Source organism: Solanum verrucosum, unplaced genomic scaffold (genome assembly GCF_900185275.1).
Source record: "Solanum verrucosum unplaced genomic scaffold, falcon-dt-bn FXZP01000224.1, whole genome shotgun sequence".
NCBI classification, from domain to species: domain Eukaryota; kingdom Viridiplantae; phylum Streptophyta; class Magnoliopsida; order Solanales; family Solanaceae; genus Solanum; species Solanum verrucosum.
This window is the reverse complement of record NW_026020410.1, coordinates 651,426-673,490: the sequence shown is the minus strand read 5'-3', so window position 1 is coordinate 673,490 and position 22,065 is coordinate 651,426. Positions and strand designations below refer to the sequence as shown.

The window sequence follows — 22,065 nt, the reverse complement described above, 5'->3', positions numbered from 1 at the left end:
GTTTTGCAGGAAAGGTGTTCAGGCGCGGAAGTTTAGAGACAGCTGAAGGAAATGCAGAAAAAGGCATCCACGGAGGTGATCTACAGACCGTAGGTCCATTGACGGTCCGTAGGTTATGACCGTAGATCAGCAGGCATGGTATTGAGGACAAATCAGGGAAGTCTGATTAAGTGTGGAACTACGGTGCTCATTGACGGTTCGTAGATTGATCTACGTACCGTACTGTTGATCCGTAGAGTGAGACTGCGAGGGTTCCAGTACCTGATTTTTGAAGATTCTAAGTATGGAGCCACGGAGGGAATTGACGAACCGTAGGTAGATCTATGGTCCGTACTGCTGGTCCGTCGTTTGCTTCAGAGAAGCTGATTTTTGGATGCTTAAATATTTTCTAAGTCCTGAGTGACGGAAGGGACTTACGGACCGTAGATCCATCGACAGTCCGTAAGTCGGTCTCATGGATCGAAGACGCGTACCTGAACAAAACCCTCCTTAATTTGTTTCATTTTTTATTTAGGATTTGTTTTCTATAAATAGGACATGTAAACCTCGTTTTTGGGGGTTAGACACTATTATTCTATTTTTGCTTTGTAACTTTGGAGATTAATTTGCAACCCTAGCAATTATTGATTTCCCAAGTTCGTTTTGAAGATTTTGGCTTTGCAATTCAAGTTAATTTTCTGGGTTTATTATTCTCTTTACGTAAGTTCATGATTTCTTCATCTACAACTATGAATTGTGTTCTTGCCAATATGAGTAACTAAATCCACAACTAGGGTTGTGGGAACCATGATCAATTAACAAAGTATGAATAGTAAATAAGCATGTCATTCATCACCCGTTGGTGGGCATCATAGTGGTATTCGGACTGCACATAAGATTTTGCAGTGTGGATACTATTGGCCTACCATCCACCAAGATGCTCATGATTTCGCCAAGTCTTGTGATCGTTGCCAAAGAGATTGAGGGATTTCAAAGAGGCAAGAGCTCCCTATGAATCCTATACTGGTGATCGAATTGTTTGATGTATGGGGCATGGAAGCAGTAGCACTCCCCAACAACGAAGGTAAAAGTGTCACCGCATTCTTGGAAAAGAATATCTTCTCCAGATTTGGTACACCGAGGGCTATTATTAGCGATGGAGGCTCTCACTTTTGTAATAAGTTTTTCAAAACACTACTTGAGAAATATGGTGTCCGTCACAATGTAGCCACTCCTTATCATCCACAGACTAGCGGTCAAGTTGAGGTGTCCAACAGAGAAATAAAGCAAATATTGGCGAAGACTGTGAACGCCAATCGAACGGAGTGGTCAATGAAGCTTGATGATGCTCTATGGGCATATCGCACTACATACAAGACCCCCATAGGTATGTCGCCTTACCAACTTGTATATGGGAAGTCTTGTCATTTACCAGTAGAACTAGAGCACAAGGCCATGTGGGCAATGAAGAAGTTAAATTTGGATTGGGGCACTGCATCTAATCAAACGTTGAATGACTTGAATGTGCTTGATGAGTTTCGCCTAAAAGCTTATGAAAGTTCAGCCTTATACAAAGAGAAGATGAAGAGGTATCATGATCAAAGAATTGAAAAGCGAGAATTTGTGATTGGTGATCGTGTGCTGCTATTCAACTCTAGGTTGCGCCTATTTCTAGGCAAACTAAAGTCCAAGTGGACTGAGCCATTTTTGCTCACAAAAGTGCTCTCGCATGGAGCGGTTGAGCTTGAAAATAAGGATGGAACAAGGTTTGTGGTGAACGGGCAAAGGATCAAGATCTATCTGGGAAATGCTGAAACTGCGCAAGAAGTGATCGAGGCCTGCAATCTTGATGAAGTCTGAGTAATCAAGATACCTGCGTCGTGCCGCGACGTTAAATCAAGCGCTGCTTGGGAGGCAACCCAAGATGTAAAATCTAGCCAACAATAGGGTTCTGTTTTCCATTATGCAGTTTAGCTTTCTTTGATTACTTGCGTCTTTGTATCAATGTAGGTAGGGGTTTCAGTATTTTAGTTCTTAGTGTTGGCTAGAAGTAATATAGGGTCCGTGTCTAAAAAGTGTCTAGAAAATGTAAAATAATAACCTATTGGTTGCTACATGTGCAGGTACACCACGCAAGAAATATGCAAAAAATGGTCTGGTGCAGAGGTCTACGGACCCCATCGACGGTCCGTAGATTGATCCACGGACCGTCAATGGTGTCCGTAGATCCCAGGTAAGTCCCTAAAATTGTCCTAGTATAATTGTGACCTACGTTCCCGATCTACGAACCGTAGATCGACTCACGGACCGTAGACGGGGTCTCGTGAGTCCAAACCCTAAAGTTGACTGACCCGACCCGGACCCCCATTACTTAAAAGCCCCAACGTTTCAAATCATTTCCCTTCCCTCCATTACTCCCAAAACCGTTTCACCCACTCTTTAAACTCCCCAAATCACTCCATAACTACCTGATAATATCCTCCCTTCAATAAATTCCCAAAATCCCTTCCTTACCAAACTCAACCCATCCCATAATCTACCAAAAAGGGTCTGGTGTTTGGTCAGTAACGAAGAGGTGACTCCTTGGTCTTGCTAAGCATAGTATCATCACGCAATCACCCCACTCCTTGTTGCTTTTAAGGTAATAGACTTTCTCTTCACTTTGAATTTCGATTCATAGATTGAATATAGAGAGTCGGGAGTTGGGTCTTGACCTTGGGTAATTGTTAGATGAAATTGCATGATAAACTTGAATATTACAATGCCCTTGGAACGATAGATAGTGATTGCATAGCATTAGTGTATATGATCGTAAATACTAGATGCTAGTTTCGACTTAGTGTTCCACATCTAAGTCTAAATTGTAGGGTATAATAATTGGTCGGAATCCTAGAAATGTCGAACTAGCATATTTTAAGTTTGTAAATGCATGATGAGGTTGTGTTGATGTTGAAAACAAAAGCCAAAAATGTATGATACCTGGCACTGATGGATTCCACGATACCTCGTCTACAGACCGTAGATCCATCTACGGACCGTAGATGGGGTTCGTCATTGGATGCACCTGCCAATTTTCACCAAATGTAAAACCACGGAGGTGGACTACGGTCCGTAGATCCATCTACGGACCGTTCTGCACTTCCGTGGTTTCCATCTGCGACCTATATTTCAGGCCCCCTGATCAACGGAAGAGATCCACGGACCGTAGATTAGTCTACGGACCGTAGGTCTCCTCCGTGGATGATCACTGTAGCATCTGTCAAGAATTTTTTTGTGGACATAGTTTGGGTCGTTACCAATTCTACAAGTTTCTTATGCTGCATATGGTTAGCTTTAGCACTAATATCGTTCCCGCAGGTACGATGGCACCCAAGAAGATGGTCACCTACTCAAACGGGGCAAGTCCAAATCGGTTTCCCCTAGTTTCCGGTTGATTGATGAGGACACCAAGAACGACTCTGACCCAGCATATGTGCCTCTCAACCCTAGGGCTTCTCGCGCTGCACCCAGAAGCACCCCCCGGAAGGTGATCCCCGACGTAGTCACTGTCTCCCAGTCTGATGAGGAGCACACACTGATCGGGTCACCAACTGGGGCTGCTTCCAGTTCGGAGGGTCCTATGTCCGGCTCCGAGTCGACCCATGCATCAGGCTCCCAATCATCACAATCAGAGTCTGTCCATGCTACAGGGTCCAACGCCAAATCGTCCACAGGGTCTGGAGAGAATGACCAAGCAGCCTCATCTGATGAGGCAACTAGTTCAGAGCCCATGCCTGCACCAAGGAATGATGAACCCGCTCCTGTAGCAGGGGAGCTGAATAGGTGGTGTGTAGAGGGTCAATGGCAAATCTATCGGGATGCAAAGATGGTAAATGACAAACAAAAGATGACCCGATTAATTCAAGAGGAGCGCAGAGTCCTCACGGGAAGCTTGCATACTGTGCCAAATATTCACCAGCTGTTCAAACTCCACAAGTGTAACTGGATGGCTCGAGACCCAGGGACGTATAGCGAGGAGATTGTCCGGGAGTTCTATGCTCCTATGCTGCCACTCTCCGCGGGTCCATTTCCAAGCGGTCAAAGCCACTAGCACAGGCTCCGCTCACTTCCACCTTGGTTCGAGGGTGTCCGGTGGACATATCACCTGCCACCATTAGCCGTTTTCTCTATGGTCCTACCATGGGCCACTCTTGGTCTCCTAACACTTCAGAGTTTGATTACCGCTAGGACATCGTGCGGAGTGGCGCTTTCCAGAGGAATGCTGAGCAGTGAGAGGCTGTGATACTATGGTTGGCCAGGTACATTGCTGCAAATGGCGAGCGAGCAGAATGGGTCGCTGCTCCACGGTTGGGCATCCGGAAGGCCACATTGAATTTTGTAGCCAAGTTCTTCTGGTTGTTGGTACGCAACAGAGTGTCGCCTACAAAAGCTGACAATCAGGTCACTTGGGACAGAGCGGTGATGGTTGCTGCATTGGTGGCGGGAGTAGAGATCGACTTTGCTCGAATGTTGCTGGCAGAGATCCATGAGAGAGCTTTCAGGACTTCCACTACTTACCCCTTCCCATGTCTGGTTTTTCATTTGTGCAGGGACTCTGGAGTGCCGATCTAGCATTGTGACAGGCTAGTCCACCCTACAGGGGTATTGGACGTCGGCATTATTCGAGATGAGGCAAATGTGGCTGCACCTCGCAGAGAGCCCCAGATTGAGGTACCCCCCTTGGGCTCCGATCTTGCAGACACTGTGGGGCAGGCACAGGGCGGTGACCCCATTATCCAGACCACACCGACACTGTCCCAGGCTCCTCTTCTCAGGCAGCTAGTGTTGCTCCTAGTTCTTCCCGGTCCACACCACAGTTAGGAGCGACGGTTGTCCCGATGGCCAGAGTACAAAAGTTAGAGGCGCAGATGGCGACACTGATGCATCACATCCAGCCGTGGATGCAAAAGTCGATTGCCGAGTCCGAGGCTAGAATGGAGCGCAGGATGGAGGGGATGATGGACCGTAAGGTCCTGGCTGTTAATAAGCGACTTGACGCCTTTGAGTTGCGAGTCCTCGAGCGATCAGCGCCGTCCACAGACTTATCTGCTCTGCAGGCTGACATAGCCATGCTCCGGACCAACGTTGACGCCATTCTTGCAGCACCTTCTGTTGAGACTCAGGCTGCCCCTACTTAGCTGGCTGATGATACAGTGCTAGATGTTTTATTCAGTGGCATCGCCGAGGAGGGGCCTGCACCGACACATGCCATGGGCAAGAGGCACCGCTCTCATTTCACAGAGGAAGAGAAAGCTCAGAAAAGACAGCGTCAGCAGGAGAAGGAGGCTAGGAGGGCATCGATTGCAGATGAAGAGTTGCGCCAGCAGAGGGTGCGTGAGAGAGCTGCAGGGGCATCGAGCTCTGCCCAATTGCAGAGGTTCAGCCTATTTTGAGGGGCGTAGTGAGCACCACTGATGGTGCGGAGCATGTGATAGAGAGCACTACTGAGGGTGCTAGGATTGCTGAGGTGGGAACTACTGAGGGTGCCCCCACTGATGTTCCAGAGGGCTCCGGGAAACCGGACCCCCCTGCTTGTTGATGATTCGCCGACGCTTTGCGCCACAGGTTTGCTTCACCCAAATCCATTTTCTTTTACTGTTTATATATGCATTGTGGACAATAGCATCTACTTTTGTTGGGGGTGGGGTAAATGGATTGTGAGTGCTAGGGTGAAGTCTCAGTAACCCAACTCATGAATCCTCTCTTGGGGTTTTCTTGCCTGTGTTCTTTTCCCCCAAGAGACTGTTTAATTTTTGTTGAACCGACATGTCTTAGGATTGTATGTGTAGAAGCATGATATAGAATGAGGCGTGATGACTTATAAAAATGATACCCGTCAGATTCTGGGTTGTATGCTAGAAGTAGGCTACGATTAGTTGATTGTGTTGGCTCTAAGTATGACATAGTAACAATCGACCAGACATGAATAGACCTGAAACTTGAACTGGGTAAACTGATAATCTGATAATGAAATTTTGTGCCAAGAGTGAGTGAGAATCATTGACTGTTCAAACGGATTTTGTGCAAAACTAGAACTTGCCCGGTTAGTCCTGCTAAGACAATTCAATCTAGAGGATAGGAAGTGATCATAGGTCATTGTTCTGAAAATCCACAAATTGCCTAGAAAGATTTAACCAAATGAAATAATTGTCCCCTTTGATCCAACTTTGAGCCTAAAAATAAACCATTTCTTTCTAAAACCCCGAACTCACTTTCCCATAATCTACTATGTTGGCCCCGGTCCCTCCTTGGACATGTGCACTTTGACTTAGGCCAAAAGCCTAAGTTGAGGGTGGCTAATGTAAAAAAGTAACTTCAATCTTGGCCCTGACCTGATATCGGGTATTGTGCACCTCAACTAACGGAAAAACCATAAGTTGAGGGTGGTTATGAAAGAGGAAACTGAAAGAAAAATGGATATGAAAAGAGTGAAAAAAAAAAGAAAAAAAAAAGAAAGAGAAGAAGGGGAAAACGTGAGGAAAGGATGTGACTTGGGAAAAGTGAAAGGAACAATAAGGTAAAAGGAAAATGAGCTACAAAGTCTAAAGTCACATCCGTGGTTGAAGAAAATCAAGGGAAGAAGGTAATAATATGACAAAAATAGGGCAAAAAGAGGTTAAAAGCTTAGTGTAATGATAAGAAGGGCAGAAAGTCACTAAGCAGTACCCAAATGTACCACACCTGACCCTGAGCCTACGTTACAAGCCAATAAAGTCCTATAGTGATCCTAGAGTCTAGTTTGGAGAGTCTAAGCAGTGAAAATAAGGGCAAGCTTATGGCAGTAAGCACTAACTGTATTTGAAATTACTTCTGAGCGTGAGTGTTGAATAAATCCTTGCACCATGAATGAAATTAAATTTGTTGCGAAAAGAGGATTTCGTTTGAAGTAAGGGCACTAGTTACATCGTTGGAAAGTTGGTACCTGGGTGACAGTGAGAAGGTGTGTTGTGTGTCAGTTGGTTGGTCAGTGTCATGATGTGATCCACATGAGTTGGCTTGTCGAGTCTAAGAGAACGAGTGTGCACCCGAACAATGAGGAGGTCGAGAGCCATGTGATTGCTTGAGTTTAGAAATGCTTGCTTCTACACAAGTGTCGTTTAGAGTTGTAGTGTGTCGCTTGAGGACAAACAACGAATTTAAGTTGAGGGTGTTGATATACCGTAAGTTTACGGTATTTCTAATACATTTCACTTACAAGTTGTGTGTGTCTAGGGCCTTTTTATATTGGTTTTTATGTGTTTTATCATGTTTTGCAGGAAAGGTGTTCAGGCGCGGAAGTTTAGAGACAGTTGAAGGAAATGCAGAAAAAGGCATCCACGGAGGTGATCTACGGACCGTAGGTCTATTCACGGTCCGTAGGTTATGACCGTAGATCAGCAGGCATGGTATTGAGGACAAATCAGGGAAGTCTGACCAAGTGTGGACCTACGGTGCTCATTGACGGTCCGTAGATTGATCTACGTACCGTACTGTTGATCCGTAGAGTGAGACTGCGAGGGTTCCAGTACATGATTTTTGAAGATTCTAAGTATGGAGCTACGGAGGGGATTGACAGACCGTAGGTAGATCTAAGGTCTGTACTGCTGGTCCGTCATTTGCTTCAGAGAAGCTGATTTTTGGATGCTTAAATATTTTCTAAGTCCTGAGTGACGGAAAGGACTTATTGACCGTAGATCCATCGACGGTCCGTAAGTCGGTCTCGTGGATCGAAGACGCGTACCTGAACAAAACTTTCCTTAATTTGTTTCCTTTTTTATTTAGGATTTGTTTTCTATAAATAGGACATGTAAACCTCATTTTTGGGGGTTAGACACTATTATTCTATTTTTGCTTTGTAACTTTGGAGATTAATTTGCAACCCTAGCAATTATTGATTTCCCAAGTTCGTTTTGAAGATTTTGGCTTTGCAATTCAAGTTAATTTTCTGGGTTTATTATTCTCTTTACGTAAGTTCATGATTTCTTCATCTACAATTATGAATTGTGTTCTTGCCAATATGAGTAACTAAATCCACAACTAGGGTTGTGGGAACCATGATCAATTAACAAAGTATGAATAGTAAATAAGCAATTCTTCACTAGTATTTTGCATGCATTGATAATTCTTTCGTTTAGAAGTCTTTTTAACGGTGGCCAACGTTAGAACTCGCCTTGTTACTACTTGCCGTTCCAAGGAGGTAATTAACAAGAAAAGAATTATCAACATAGATTTAGTGTGATACTATCTAATAGGCTAGTGTCGATTGGTGCGAAGTAATAACTAAGCCAAACATCGATTATGCTGTCTAATATGAGGTAAAGGTAAGGGTTAGTAAATTATACACACGTAGTCGGACCAAGGTGCGGGGTGACATTCTATAGATGCCGGACCAAGGATTTAGAGATACCTAACTTATCACTTTGCATGTAATACACTAGAAAAGGATTGCTATTACTAGGATTATTGCGTTATGAGATTATGGGGAACACGTATACCCTAGTTCTTTCTCTTATCTTGATAACAACCAAAGTTGAGTTTGATTATTGATCACTTATTAAGTTCTTACTATTTGTTTCACACAAGCACAACCCCCCTTTTATTACCTGTTTCTGGAAATAATTTGACTAATTGAATATAATTGTTGGTTAAAAGTAAGGTCTTGATGGACGTCCATGAAAAAAATTGGCAAAAATGACGTCAGAAATCTGGATCACCAAAAGATCAGAGGACTATAGCACACGAAAATCAGCAAAATGTGGGGTTTACCCATTTTGGCGTTTGTTTGACCTTGAAAATGGGTCGGTTTACCCTTATTGACCAACCAGCTCCATACCTAAGGTCTTGACGGACATCCACGAAAAGGTTTAGGAAAATTGACGTCAGAAATCCAGATCACCAAAAGATCCATGGACTTTAACACACAAAAATCAGCAAAACGGGGGTTTTACCCGCTCCGGTGCTCATTTTACCTTTAAAATGGGCCGATTTGCCCATCCGAACCAAACTGCTCCATACCTAATGTCTTGACGGATGTCCATGAAAAGTTTCCGCAAAAATGATGTCAGAAATCTGGATTACCAAAAGATACATGGACTATAGCACACGAAAATTAGCAAAAAAAGGGGTTTACCCGCTCCGGGGTTCATTTGACAATGAAAATGGGCTGGTTTGCCCATCTAGACCAACTGGCTCCGTAGCTAAGGCCTTGATAGACATCCATGAAAAATTTCGGCAAAAATGACGTCAGAAATCTGGATCACCAAAAGATCCGTGGACTATAGCACACGAATATCGACAAAACGGGGGATTTAGCCACTTTGAGGCTCGTTTGACCTTGAAAATGGGCAAGTTTTCCCTTCGAGACTAATCAACTCCATAAATAAGTTCTTGACAGACGTCCACAAAAAATTTTGGCAAAAATGACATCGAAAATCTGGATCACCCAAAGATCCATGGACTATAGCACACGAAAATTAGCAAAACGGGGGGTTTATCTACTCCGGGGATAATTTGACCATGAAAATGGGGCGGTCTACCCATTTACACCAACCAGCTCCATAGCTAAGGTCTTGACGGATGTCCATGAAAATTTGTAGCAAAAATGACGTCGGAAATCAGGATCACCAAACGATCTGTGGACTATAGCACCCAAAAATCGGCAAAACGGGGGGCGTACCCGTCCCGATGGTCATTTGACCTTGAAAATGGGTCGGTTTACCCGTATTGACCAACTAGCTCCATACATAAGGTCTTGACAAATGTCCACGAAAAGGTTTAGAAAAATTGACGCAGAAAATCCGGATCACCAAAAGATCCATGGACTATAGCACACCGGCTCCATAGGTTAGGTCTTGAAGAATGACCACGAATAATTTCTGCAAAATGACGTTGGCAATTCGATTCACCAAAAGATCCATGGACTATAAAACACGAAAATCGGCAAAATGGGGGGGGGGGGGGGACTTTAACCGCTCCGGGGCTCGTTTAACCTTGAAAATGGGTCAGTTTCCCGTTTGAATCAATCAGCTCCATAACTATGGTTTCGACGGACGTCTACAAAATATTTCAGTAAAAATGGCGTCGAAAATCAAGATCATCAAAATATCCATGGACTATAGCGCACGAAAATCGATAAAACGAGAGGGTTTACCCCCTCCGGGGTTCGTTTGACCATGAAAATGGGTCGATTTGCCCATCGAGACCAATCAGCTCGATATCTAATGTTTTGGCAGATGTCCAAGAAAATTTTTGGCAAAAATGACGTCGGAAATCTAGATCACCAAAAGATCCATGAACTATTGCACACGAAAATCGGCAAAACAGAGGGTTTACTCACTTCGGCGCTCGTTTGACCTTGAAGATGGGCTGGTTTACCCATCGTGACCAATCGGCTCCATAGCAACGTTCTTAACAGATGTCCAAGGAAAATTTTGACAAAAATGAAGTCGGAAATCACCAAAAAATCCTTGGACTATAGCACACCAAAATCGGCAAAACGGGGGGTTTACCCGCTCTTGGGCTCATTTGACCTTTAAAATGGGTTGGTTTACCCGTCAGTACCAATCGACTCCAAAGCTAAGGTCTTGACAGACGTCCACAAAAAAGTTTGGCTAAAATGACATCGGAAAACCGAATCACCAAAAAATCCATGGAATATAGCACACAAAAATCAGCAAAACGGGGGTTTACCCGCTCAGAGGATTGTTTGACCTTGAAAATGGGTCGGTTTTCCCGTCTGGACCAACCACCTCCATAGCTAAGGTCTTGACGGATTTTCACAATTTTTTTTGGCAAAAATGACTACAAAAATCCTGATCGCCAAAAGATTCATGGACTGTAGCAAACGAAAATTAGGATCGGCAAAAATGACGTCGAAAATACGGATCACCCAAAATATGCATGGTCTATAGTACACAAAAATTGGTAAATTGGGGGGTGTACCCGCTCCGGGGCTTGTTTGAACTTGAGAATGGGTCGATTTGCCCGTCCAAACCAACCGGCTCCATCGCAAAGGTCTTGACGGACATTCACAAAAAATTTCAACAAAAATGACGTCAAAAATCCGGATCACCAAAACATCCATGGGCTATAGCATACGAATATCATCAAAACGGGGGGTTCACCCGCTCCGGGGATCGTTTGACCATGAAAATGGGTTGGTTTACCCATCGGGACCAACCAGCTCTATAGCTAAGGTCTTGACAGCGTCCACGAAAAGGTTTAGCAAAAATGACGTTGAAAATCCAGATCACCATAAGATCCATAGACTATAGCAAACGAAAATTCGCAAAACGTGGGGTTTACCCGCTCTAGGGATCTTTTGACCTTGAAAATGTGTCAGTTTTCCCGTCAGGACAAATCGGCTCCATAAATAAGTTCTTGACGGACTTCCACGAAATATTTTGGCAAAAATGACGTCGGAAATCCGGATCACCAAAACATACATGTACTATAGCACACGAAAATCAGCAAAACAGGGTTTACCTGCTCCGGAGATCATTGGACCATGAAAATGGGCTGATTTGCCTGTTTTTACGAACCAACTCCATAGCTAAGATCTTGACGGACGTCCATGAAAATTTTTGGCAAATTTGACGTCCAAACTCCGAATCACCAAAAGATCCATGACTTAGCACACGAAAATAGGCAAAACGGGGGGGGGGGGGGGGGGTTTACCCATTTCGGGGTTCGTTTGACCTTGAAAATGGGCCTATTTACCCATTGATATACCGTGAGTTTACGGTATTTCTAATACATTTCACTTACAAGTCGTGTGTGTCTAGGGCCTTTTTATATTGGTTTTTATGTGTTTTATCATGTTTTGCAGGAAAGGTGTTCAGGCGCGGAAGTTTAGAGATAGCTGAAGGAAATGCAGAAAAAGGCATCCACGGAGGCATCTACGGACCGTAAGTCAATTCACGGTCCGTAGGTGATGACCGTAGATCAGCAGGAATGTGTTGAGGACAAATCAGGGAAATCTGACCAAGGTGGAACCACGGTGCCCATTGACGGTCCGTAGATTGATCTACGGACCGTACTGTTGATCCGTAGAGTGAGACTGCGAGGGTTCCAGTACCTGATTTTTGAAGATGCTAAGTATGGAGCTACGGAAGGGATTGACGGACCGTAGGTCGATCTACGGTCCGTGCTGCTGGTCCGTCGTTTGCTTCAGAGAAGCTGATTGTTGGATGCTGAAATATTTTCTAAGTCCCGAGTGACGGAAGGGACTTACGGACCGTAGATCAATCGACGGTCCGTAAGTCAGTCTCGTGGATCGAAGACGCGTACCTGAACAAAACTTTCCTTAATTTGTTTCCTTTTTTATTTAGGATTTGTTTTCTATAAATAGGACATGTAAACCTCGTTTTTGGGGGTTAGACACTATTATTCTATTTTTGCTTTGTAACTTTGGAGATTAATTTGCAACCCTAGCAATTATTGATTTCCCAAGTTCGTTTTGAAGATTTTGGCTTTGCAATTCAAGTTAATTTTCTGGGTTTACTATTCTCTTTACGTAAGTTCATGATTTCTCTATCTACGATTATGAATTGTGTTCTCTGCTAATATGAGTAACTAAATCCACAACTAGGGTTGTGGGAACCATGATCGATTAACAAAGTATGAATAGTAAATAAGCAATTCTTGACTAGTATTTTGCATGCATTGATAATTCTTTCGTTTAGAAGTCTTTTTAACGGTGGCCAACGTTAGAACTCGCCTTGTTACTACTTGCCGGACCAAGGAGGTAATTAACAAGAAAAGAATTATCAACATAGATTTAGTGTGATACTATCTAATAGGCTAGTGTCGATTGGTGCGAAGTAATAACTAAGCCAAACATCGATTATGATGTCTAATATGAGGTAAAGGTAAGGGTTAGTAAATTATACACACGTAGCCGGACCAAGGTGCGGGGTGAAATTCTCTAGATGCCGGACCAAGGATTTAGAGATACCTAACTTATCACTTTGCATGTAATACACTAGAAAAGGATTGCTATTACTAGGATTACTGCGTTATGAGATTATGGGGAACACGTGTACCCTAGTTATTTCTCTTATCTTGATAACAACCAAAGTTGAATTTAATTATTGATTACAATATTAAGTCTTACTATTTGTTTTACACAAGCACAACCCCCCTTTTTATTACCTGTTTCTGGAAATAATTTGACTAATCGAATATAATTGTTGGTTAAAAGTAAAGTCTAAACCATTTTCCTCGTGGGATCGATCCAACCTACAAGTTGGGTTCTTTACTTGATAACGATCGCTTATGCTTCTGAAAGGAGGTGTAATTTGAGCGTATCAAATTTTGGCGCCGCTGCCGGGGAATTTTGGCTTTTAGATTTAGTTTTAACTACAATATTGAACGTTAGTCAAATATTTCCTAATTTTATTTTTTTCTTTGTTTTTGTCTCTCTCAGGTTCAGACTCTAGTGTATGCCAAGTACACGGAGCCAAGGAGAACCACTTACTCCGTACGATCCAGAGTTGAACAGAACTTTGCGAAGAATGAACAATCAAGGACTTCCAGTTCATCCTATCGGAGGAAATCTAGATGAAGCAGTTGAGTTACAGCAGCCAAGAGTAGTTGGTGGGGAAAACCGGGGTCTAGCTGAAAATCAATTGGGAGATGCACTGAGAGTGCATGGTCCACCAGGCCCGCAACACCATGACAACTATCGGGGCAACGTCGACATAGCAGATTCCGATGGACCCATCGTCCTACCTCCTCTACCTCCAGGGCACACATTTGTGGTGACTAGTAGTTTGATGCAGATGCTTACAGCAAGAGGCTTATTTTCAGGATCGCCATCGGAGGATCCACATGCTCACTTAGCCAAGCTCAGGGTGGTTTGCAAAAGTTGTGTAGGCAGACCAGACTTGGATATGAACGTCATTGGGTTACGAGTGTTCCCTCTGTCACTGACAGGCGATGCTGCAGTATGGTTCACTGAGCTTCCTTATAACTCAATTTTCACATGGGACCAACTAGCAGAGGTATTTAAAGCAAAGTACTATCCAGTATCTAAGAAGCTCAATCACAAAGATCGGGTCAACAATTTTGTGGCATTACCTGGAGAGTCTGTGAGTAGCTCGTGGGACAGATTCACTGCTTTCGTAAGAAGTGTCCCAAATCACCGTATTGATGATGAGTCACTGAAGGAATATTTCTATCGAGGACAGGATGATAACAATAAAGCAGTACTTGACACTATTGCTGGAGGTTCATATGGTGATTGTACATACGCACAGATTGCTGAAAAATTGGAGAGGATCTCTCGCAAAATAAAGCGTGGAGCACTAGAAGGTCAGATACTGGGAGAAACACATTTGCTGTTCATAATGCTACTGTTAACTCTGCAGATGATATTCGTGAGGAGATGGCTCAGATGAGGACAGAGTTGGGGTTGGTATTGAAGCATGTGAGTGGAGGAGCAGAAAAGGTAAATGCTGTAAATTACTTAACTAGAACTCCACCACCAGTTGAGGAGTGTTACTATGAAGAGGACACTTATGCGGTGAATGATCAGACGGGGGGTTTCCGACCAAACGCCCAAGGATCCAACACGGAAAATTGGCGCCAAGGTCAAGGGAACCAAGGTCGGAACTATGGAAATTACAACCGAGAGGGTCACTATGTCCGAGATGGGAACTTCAATCGCGACAACAACTACAACAGGAACAACTATGGCAACAGAAACGATCGGGTTGGACCCTATGTTCCCCCTCAAAATCGGGAATCTGGTGCTAGGGAAGTTGGAGGTAATATGACGCGTATTGAAGATATGCTGCAGAAGATGATGAGAAGGTTTGATGCCACTGATGAGAATGTGAAGGAGATGAGAAACGACTTATCTGGTATTGGTCAAAAGGTTGATGCCCATGCAGTGTCAATAAAGCATCTAGAGCAGCAGATGACGCAGTTGTCTACTACAGTGAACCCGCGTCAACCTGGCACTCTTCCTAGCAACACCATCCAGAATCCAAAGAATGATGGGCATTGTATGGCAATTACCACTCGAGGAGGCAAGCAAACCATAGATCCACCTATGCCGTCTGTGGTAGAAGTTGAGAATAGAAAAGAAGATGATGTGGTGAAAGTTAGAGAGGAGTCAGAGGTTGTGACAGAACAAGAAGTGGAGGTACCTCAGAAAGTGGTTCCCATACCTAGACCTCCACCACCTTTTCCTCAAAGGTTAGTGAAGAAGACTGAAGATGGGAAATATCGCAGATTTATCACTATGTTGAAGCAGCTTTCTATCAATGTCCCTTTGATAGAAGCCTTGGAGCAAATGCCTGGATATGCAAAATTCATGAAAGATATGGTGACAAAGAAAAGGTCTGTGAGTTTTGAAGATGATGATAGATTGCAGCATTGTAGTGCTATTGCTACAAGATCTCTGGTGCAGAAGAAGGAAGACCCTGGTGCTTTCACGATCCCATGTACTATAGGGTTATTACACTTTGCTAAGGCATTGTGTGATCTTGGTGCTAGCATCAACCTCATGCCTTTATCTATTTACAAGAAGTTGGGTCTAGGGGATCCAAAGCCCACTGCAATGCGGTTACTGATGGCTGATCGGACTGTGAAGAGGCCCATAGGTGTGCTCCATGATGTGCTAGTGAAAGTAGAGTCTTTCATCTTTCCGGCGGATTTTGTGATCCTTGACTGTGAGGTTGATTTTGAGGTTCCCATCATCCTTGGGAGACCATTTCTTGCCACAGGGCGTGCGTTGGTTGATATGGAAAAGGGACAGATGAAGTTCAGACTGAACAATGAAGAAGCAACTTTCAATATCTGTAGATCCATGAAGCAGAATGGTGAGCTACAAACAGTATCTGCTATAACTTACAGAGTGGAGAGTGGGTCAGAAGTGCAAATTGAAGAGCGATTAGGTGTTGAGGCACTAGCAGCAGTCATGATGAATTTTGGTAGTGATGGTATTGAAGAATATGATGAGTTGGTAGCCGCACTTGATAAGTGTGAATACCGCTCCAAACCAAAGAAGTATGAGCTAGACATGAAGAATCGCGAGTCCCCACCCACAAGACCATCTATTGTGGAGGCACCGAAATTGGAGCTTAAAGCTCTACCACCACACTTGAGGTATGTATATTTAGGCGAAGAAAATACTTTGCCGGTCATCATTGCAGCAGATTTGAATGCAAGGCAAGTAGAGTGTTTGGTGACTGTATTAAAGAAGTTCAAGCGAGCGATTGGGTGGACTATTGCAGATATTATTGGGATCCCCCCGGTATCTGTTCTCACAAAATCCAACTCATACCAGATCATAAACCCAGTGTTGAGCACCAGAGAAGATTAAATCCACCTATGCAAGAGGTAGTCAAAAAGGAGATCATCAAGTGGCTGGATGCGGGAGTTATTTATCCCATCTCAGATAGTAATTGGGTGTGTCCTGTGCAATGTGTACCTAAAAAAGGTGGTATGACTGTGGTTCCAAATGAAAGAAATGAGCTTGTTCCAATGAGGCCTGTCACTGGATGGAGAGTTTGCATGGATTACCGGAAGTTGAATGCGTGGACTGAGAAAGACCACTTCCCTATGCCATTCATGGATCAGATGTTAGATAGACTTGCAGGCAAGGGTTGGTATTGTTTTCTTGATGGGTATTCGGCTACAATCAAATTTCTATAGCTCCAGAAGACCAAGAGAAGACCACCTTCACTTGCCCATATGGGACTTTTGCGTTCAAACGAATGCCATTCGGATTGTGCAATGCTCCAGCGACCTTCCAGAGATGTATGATGTCTATATTTTCTGATATGGTGGAGGACACTATTGAGGTGTTCATGGATGATTTTTCAGTGGTAGGTGATTCGTTTGATCACTGTCTAAAACATCTGGCCGAGGTGCTCAAAAGATGTGAAGACTGCAACTTGGTGCTGAATTGGGAGAAATGTCATTTCATGGTAAAAGAAGGTATAGTGTTGGGTCATCGAATTTCAGAGAAAGGTATTGAGGTTGATAGAGCTAAAGTCGAGGTAATAGAAAAGCTTCCACCACCTATCTCTGTAAAAGGTGTTAGAAGTTTTCTTGGGCATGCAGGTTTCTATAGGAGATTTATCAAAGATTTCTCAAAAATTGCACATCCCTTGTGCAAACTGCTCGAGAAGGAGAATAAGTTCTGCTTTGATGATGCTTGTCTTAGAGCATTTGGAGAGTTGAAGGAAAAGTTGGTTACAGCACCTATCATTATTTCACCAGATTGGGAACAACCGTTTGAGGTAATGTGTGATGCGAGTGGAGTGGCGCTTGGTGTAGTATTGGGTCAAAGGCGTGAGAAAATTCTTCACCCTATTTACTATGCTAGCAAAGCTCTGAATGTGGCCCAGAAGAATTATACAGTGACCGAACAAGAACTTCTTGCGGTGGTTTTTGCATTCGAAAAATTTCGTTCCTACTTGCTTGGTACTAAGGTCATCGTGCATACTGACCATTCTGCATTGAGATATTTGATGGCGAAAAAGGATGCAAAACCACGATTGATCAGATGGGTATTGTTGCTGCAAGAGTTTGATTTTGTGGTAAAAGATAGAAAGGGAACCGAAAATCAAGTTGCCGACCACTTGTCCAGATTAGAGGAAGAGGCCATGCTAAAGCTTGGAGATAGGGCTGAAATTAATGATGCGTTTCCAGATGAACAGGTATTGGCTGCTTCTAATGATTTGATTCCTTGGTTCGCAGACTTTGCTAATTATTTGGCAAGCGACATTGTGCCACCCATTTGTCTTTTCACCAAAGAAAGAAATTTATGCATGATGTGAAGAAATTCTTTTGGGATGAACCTTATTTGTATCGTAGTTGTGCTGATGGGATTATTCGTCGCTGTGTGTCTGAGGTTGAAATGCTGAGTGTACTTGAAGCATGTCATTCATCACCCGTTGGTGGGCATCATAGTGGATTCGGACTGCACATAAGATTTTGCAGTGTGGGTACTACTGGCCTACCATCCACCAAGATGCTCATGATTTCGCCAAGTCTTGTGATCGGTGCCAAAGAGATGGAGGAATTTCAAAGAGACAAGAGCTCCCTATGAATCCCATATTGGTGATCGAATTGTTTGATGTATGGGGCATTGATTTCATGGGGCCATTTGTGAGTTCATATGGGATGAAGTATATTCTGGTCGCGGTTGATTATGTATCGAAGTGGGTGGAAGCAGTAGCACTCCCCAACAACGAAGGTAAAAGTGTCACCGCATTCCTGAAAAAGAATATCTTCTCCAGATTTGGTACACCAAGGGCTATTATTAGCGATGGAGGCTCTCACTTTTGTAACAAGTTGTTCAAAACACTACTTGAGAAATATGGTGTCCGTCACAATGTAGCCACTCCTTATCATCCACAGACTAGCGGTCAAGTTGAGGTGTCCAACAGAGAAATAAAGCAGATATTGGCGAAGACTGTGAACGCCAATCGAACTGATTGGTCAAGGAAGCTTGATGATGCTCTATGGGCATATCGCACTGCATACAAGACCCCCATAGGTATGTCGCCTTACCAACTTGTATATGGGAAGTCTTGTCATTTACCAGTAGAGTTAGAGCACAAACAATGTGGGCAATGAAGAAGTTAAATTTGGATTGGGGCAATGCATCTAATCAAAGGATGAACGACTTGAACGTGCTTGATGAGTTTCGCCTAAAGCGTATGAAAGTTAAGCCTTATACAAAGAGAATATGAAGAGGTATCATGATCAAAGAATTGAAAAACGAGAATTTGTGGTTGGCGATCGTGTGCTGCTATTCAACTCTAGGTTGCGCTTGTTTCCAGGCAAACTCAAGTCCAAGTGGACTGGGCCATTTTTGCTCACAAAAGTGCTCTCGCATGGAGCGGTTGAGCTTGAAAATAAGGATGGAACAAGGTTTGTGGTGAACGGGCAAAGGATAAAGATCTATCTGGGAAATGCTGAAACTGTGCAAGAAGTGATTGAGGCCTGCAATCTTGATGAAGTCTGAATAATCAAGATACTTGCGTCGTGCCGCGACGTTAAATCAAGCGCTGCTTGGGAGGCAACCCAAGATGTAAAATCTAGCCAACAATAGGGTTCTGTTTTACATTATGTAGTTTAGCTTTCTTTGATTACTTGCGTTTTTTTATCATGTAGGTAGGGGTTTCAGTATTTTAGTTCTTAGTGTTGGCTAGAAGTAATATAAGGTCCGTGTCTAAAAAGTGTCCAGAAAATGTAAAATAATAGCCTATTGACATTGTCTAATTGTTGGTATAATCGGTAGGAATCTTAGAATGACGAACTAGCATATCAATTGTTATGCATGACTAGTTGTGTTAATGTTGACCAATGCAAAAATGTAGATACCTGCACTGATTGCTTCACGATAGTCTACGGACCGTAGATGGAGTCGTCATGATGACCTAAAAATCACAAGTGTAAACCACGATGAGACTACGGTCGTAGATCATCTACGGACCGTTCTATTCCGTGGTTTCATCTGCGACCTATATTTCAGGCTCCCTGATCCGAAAGATCCACGGACCGTAGGCTCCTCTGTGGATGACTTCTGTAGCTCTGTCACATTTTTTTTTTTGAATAGTTTGGTCGTTACACTCTATGGTTTTTTGCTGCATATGGTTAGTTTTGCACTATGACTTCCTGCAGGTACGATGGCACCCAAGAAGATGGTCACCTACTCGAAACGGGGCAAGTCCAAATCGGTTGCCCCTAGCTTCCGGTTGATTGATGAGGACACCGAGAACGACTCTGACCCCGCATATGTGCCTCTAAACCCTAGGGCCTCTCGCGCAGCACCCAGGAGCACCTCCCGGAAGGTGATCCCCGACGTAGTCACTGTCTCCCATCTGATGAGGAGCACACACTGATCGGGTCACCAACTGGGGCTGCTTCCAGTTCGGAGGGTCCTATGTCCGGCTCCGAGTCTACCCATGCATGAGGCTCCCAATCATCACAATCAGAGTCTGTACATGCTACAGGGTCCAACGCCAAATCGTCCACAGGGTCTGGAGAGAATGACCAAGCAGCCTCGTCTGATGAGGCAACTAGTTCAGAGGCCATTCCTGCACCAAGGAATGATGAACCCGCTCCGGTAGCAGGGGAGATGAATAGGTGGTGTGTCGAGGGTCAATGGCAGATCTATCGGGATGCAAAGATGGTGAATGACAAACAGAAAATGGACCGATTAATACAAGAGGAGCGCAGAGTCCTTACGGGGAGCTTGCATACTGTGCCAGATATTCACCGGCTTTTCAAACTTCACAAGTGTGACTGGATGGCTCGAGACCCAGGGACGTATAGCGAGGAGATTGTCCGGGAGTTCTATGTTTCCTATGCTGCCACTCTCCGCGGGTCCATTTCCAAGCGGTCAAAGCCACTAGCGCAGGCCCCGCTCACTTCCACCTTGGTTCGAGGGTGTCCGGTGGATATATCACCCGCCACCATTAGCCGGTTTCTCTATGGTCCTACCACGGGCCACTCTTGGTCTCCTAACACGTCGAATTTGATTACCGCTGGACATCGTGCGGAGTGGCACTTTCCAGAGGAATACTGAGCAGCGAGAGGCTGTGATACTATGGCTGGCCAGGTACATTGCTGCAGATGGCGAGCGTGCAGAATGGGTCGCTGCTCCACGGTTGGGCATCCGGAAGGCCACATTGAACTTCGTAGCAAAATTCTTCTGGCTATTGGTACGCAACAGAGTGTCGCCCACAAAAGCGGACAATCAGGTCACTTGGGACAGAGCGGTGATGGTTGCTGCATTGGTGGCGGGAGTAGAGATCGACTTTGCCCGAATGCTGCTGGCAGAGATCCACGAGAGAGCTTTCAGGACCTCCACTACTTACCCTTTCCCCTGTCTGATATTTCACTTGTGCAGGGACTCTGGAGTGCCGATCTGGCATTGTGACAGGCTAGTCCACCCTACAGAGGCATTGGACATCGGCCTTATTCGGGATGACGCGAATATGGCAGCACCTCGCAAGAGCCCCAGATTGAGGTACCCCCCTTGAGCTCCGATCTTGCAGACACTGTGGGGCAGGACAGGGCGGTGACCCCATTATCCCAGACCACACCGACACTGTCCCAGGCTCCTCTTCTCAGGCAGCTAGTGTTGCCCCTAGTTCTTCCCGGTCTACACCACCGTTAGGAGCGACGATTGTCCTGATGGCCAGAGTACAAAAGTTAGAGGCGCAGATGGCCACACTGCTGCATCACATCCAGCCTTGGATGCAAAAGTCAATTGCCGAGTCCGAGGCTAGATTGGAGCGCAGGATGGAGGGGATGATGGACCGTAAGGTCCTGGCGGTTAATAACCGGCTTGATGCCTTTGAGTTGCGAGTCCTCGAGCGATCAGTTCCGGCCACAGACTTATCTGCTTTGCAGGCTGACATAGCCAGCCTCCGGACTGATGTGGATGCCATTCTTGCTGCACCTTTCAGTTGAGACTCCGGCGGCTCCTACTGCACTGGCTATGATACAGTGCTAGATGCTCTATTCAGTGGCATCGCCGAGGAGGGGCCTGCACCGACACATGCCAAGGGTAAGCGGCACCGCTCTCATCGCACGGAGGAAGAGAAAGCTCAGAAAAGACAGCGTCAGCAGGAGAAGGAGGCTAGGAGGGCCTCGATTGCGATGAAGAGTTGCGCCAGCAGAGGGTGCGTGAGAGAGCTGCAGGGGCATCGAGCTCTGCCCCGGTTGCAGAGGATCAGCCTATTTTGAGAGGCGTCGCGAGGACCACTGATGGTGCGGAGCGTTTGATAGAGCGCACTACTGAGGGTGCTAGGAGTGCTGAGGTGGGCACTACTGAGGGTGCCCCCACTGATGTTCCAGAGGGCTCCGGGAAACCAGATCCCCCTGTTTGTTGATAATTCGCCGGCGCCTTGCGCCACAGGTTTGCTTCACTCAAATCCATTCACTTTTACTGTCTATGTATGCAATTGTGGGCAATTGCATCTATTTTTGTTAGGGGTGGGGTAAATGGATCGTGAGTGATAGGGTGAAGCCTGAGTAACCCAACTCATGTATCTTCTCTTGGGGTTTTCGTGCCTGTGTTCTTTTACCCCAAGAGAC

General features: G+C 44.7%; 1 pseudogene; it reads left to right on the top strand.

The window, feature by feature from the left end:
- Positions 1-5,228: 5,228 nt before the first annotated feature.
- Positions 5,229-21,860, top strand: LOC125840608 (uncharacterized; annotated as a pseudogene).
- Positions 21,861-22,065: the final 205 nt, after the last annotated feature.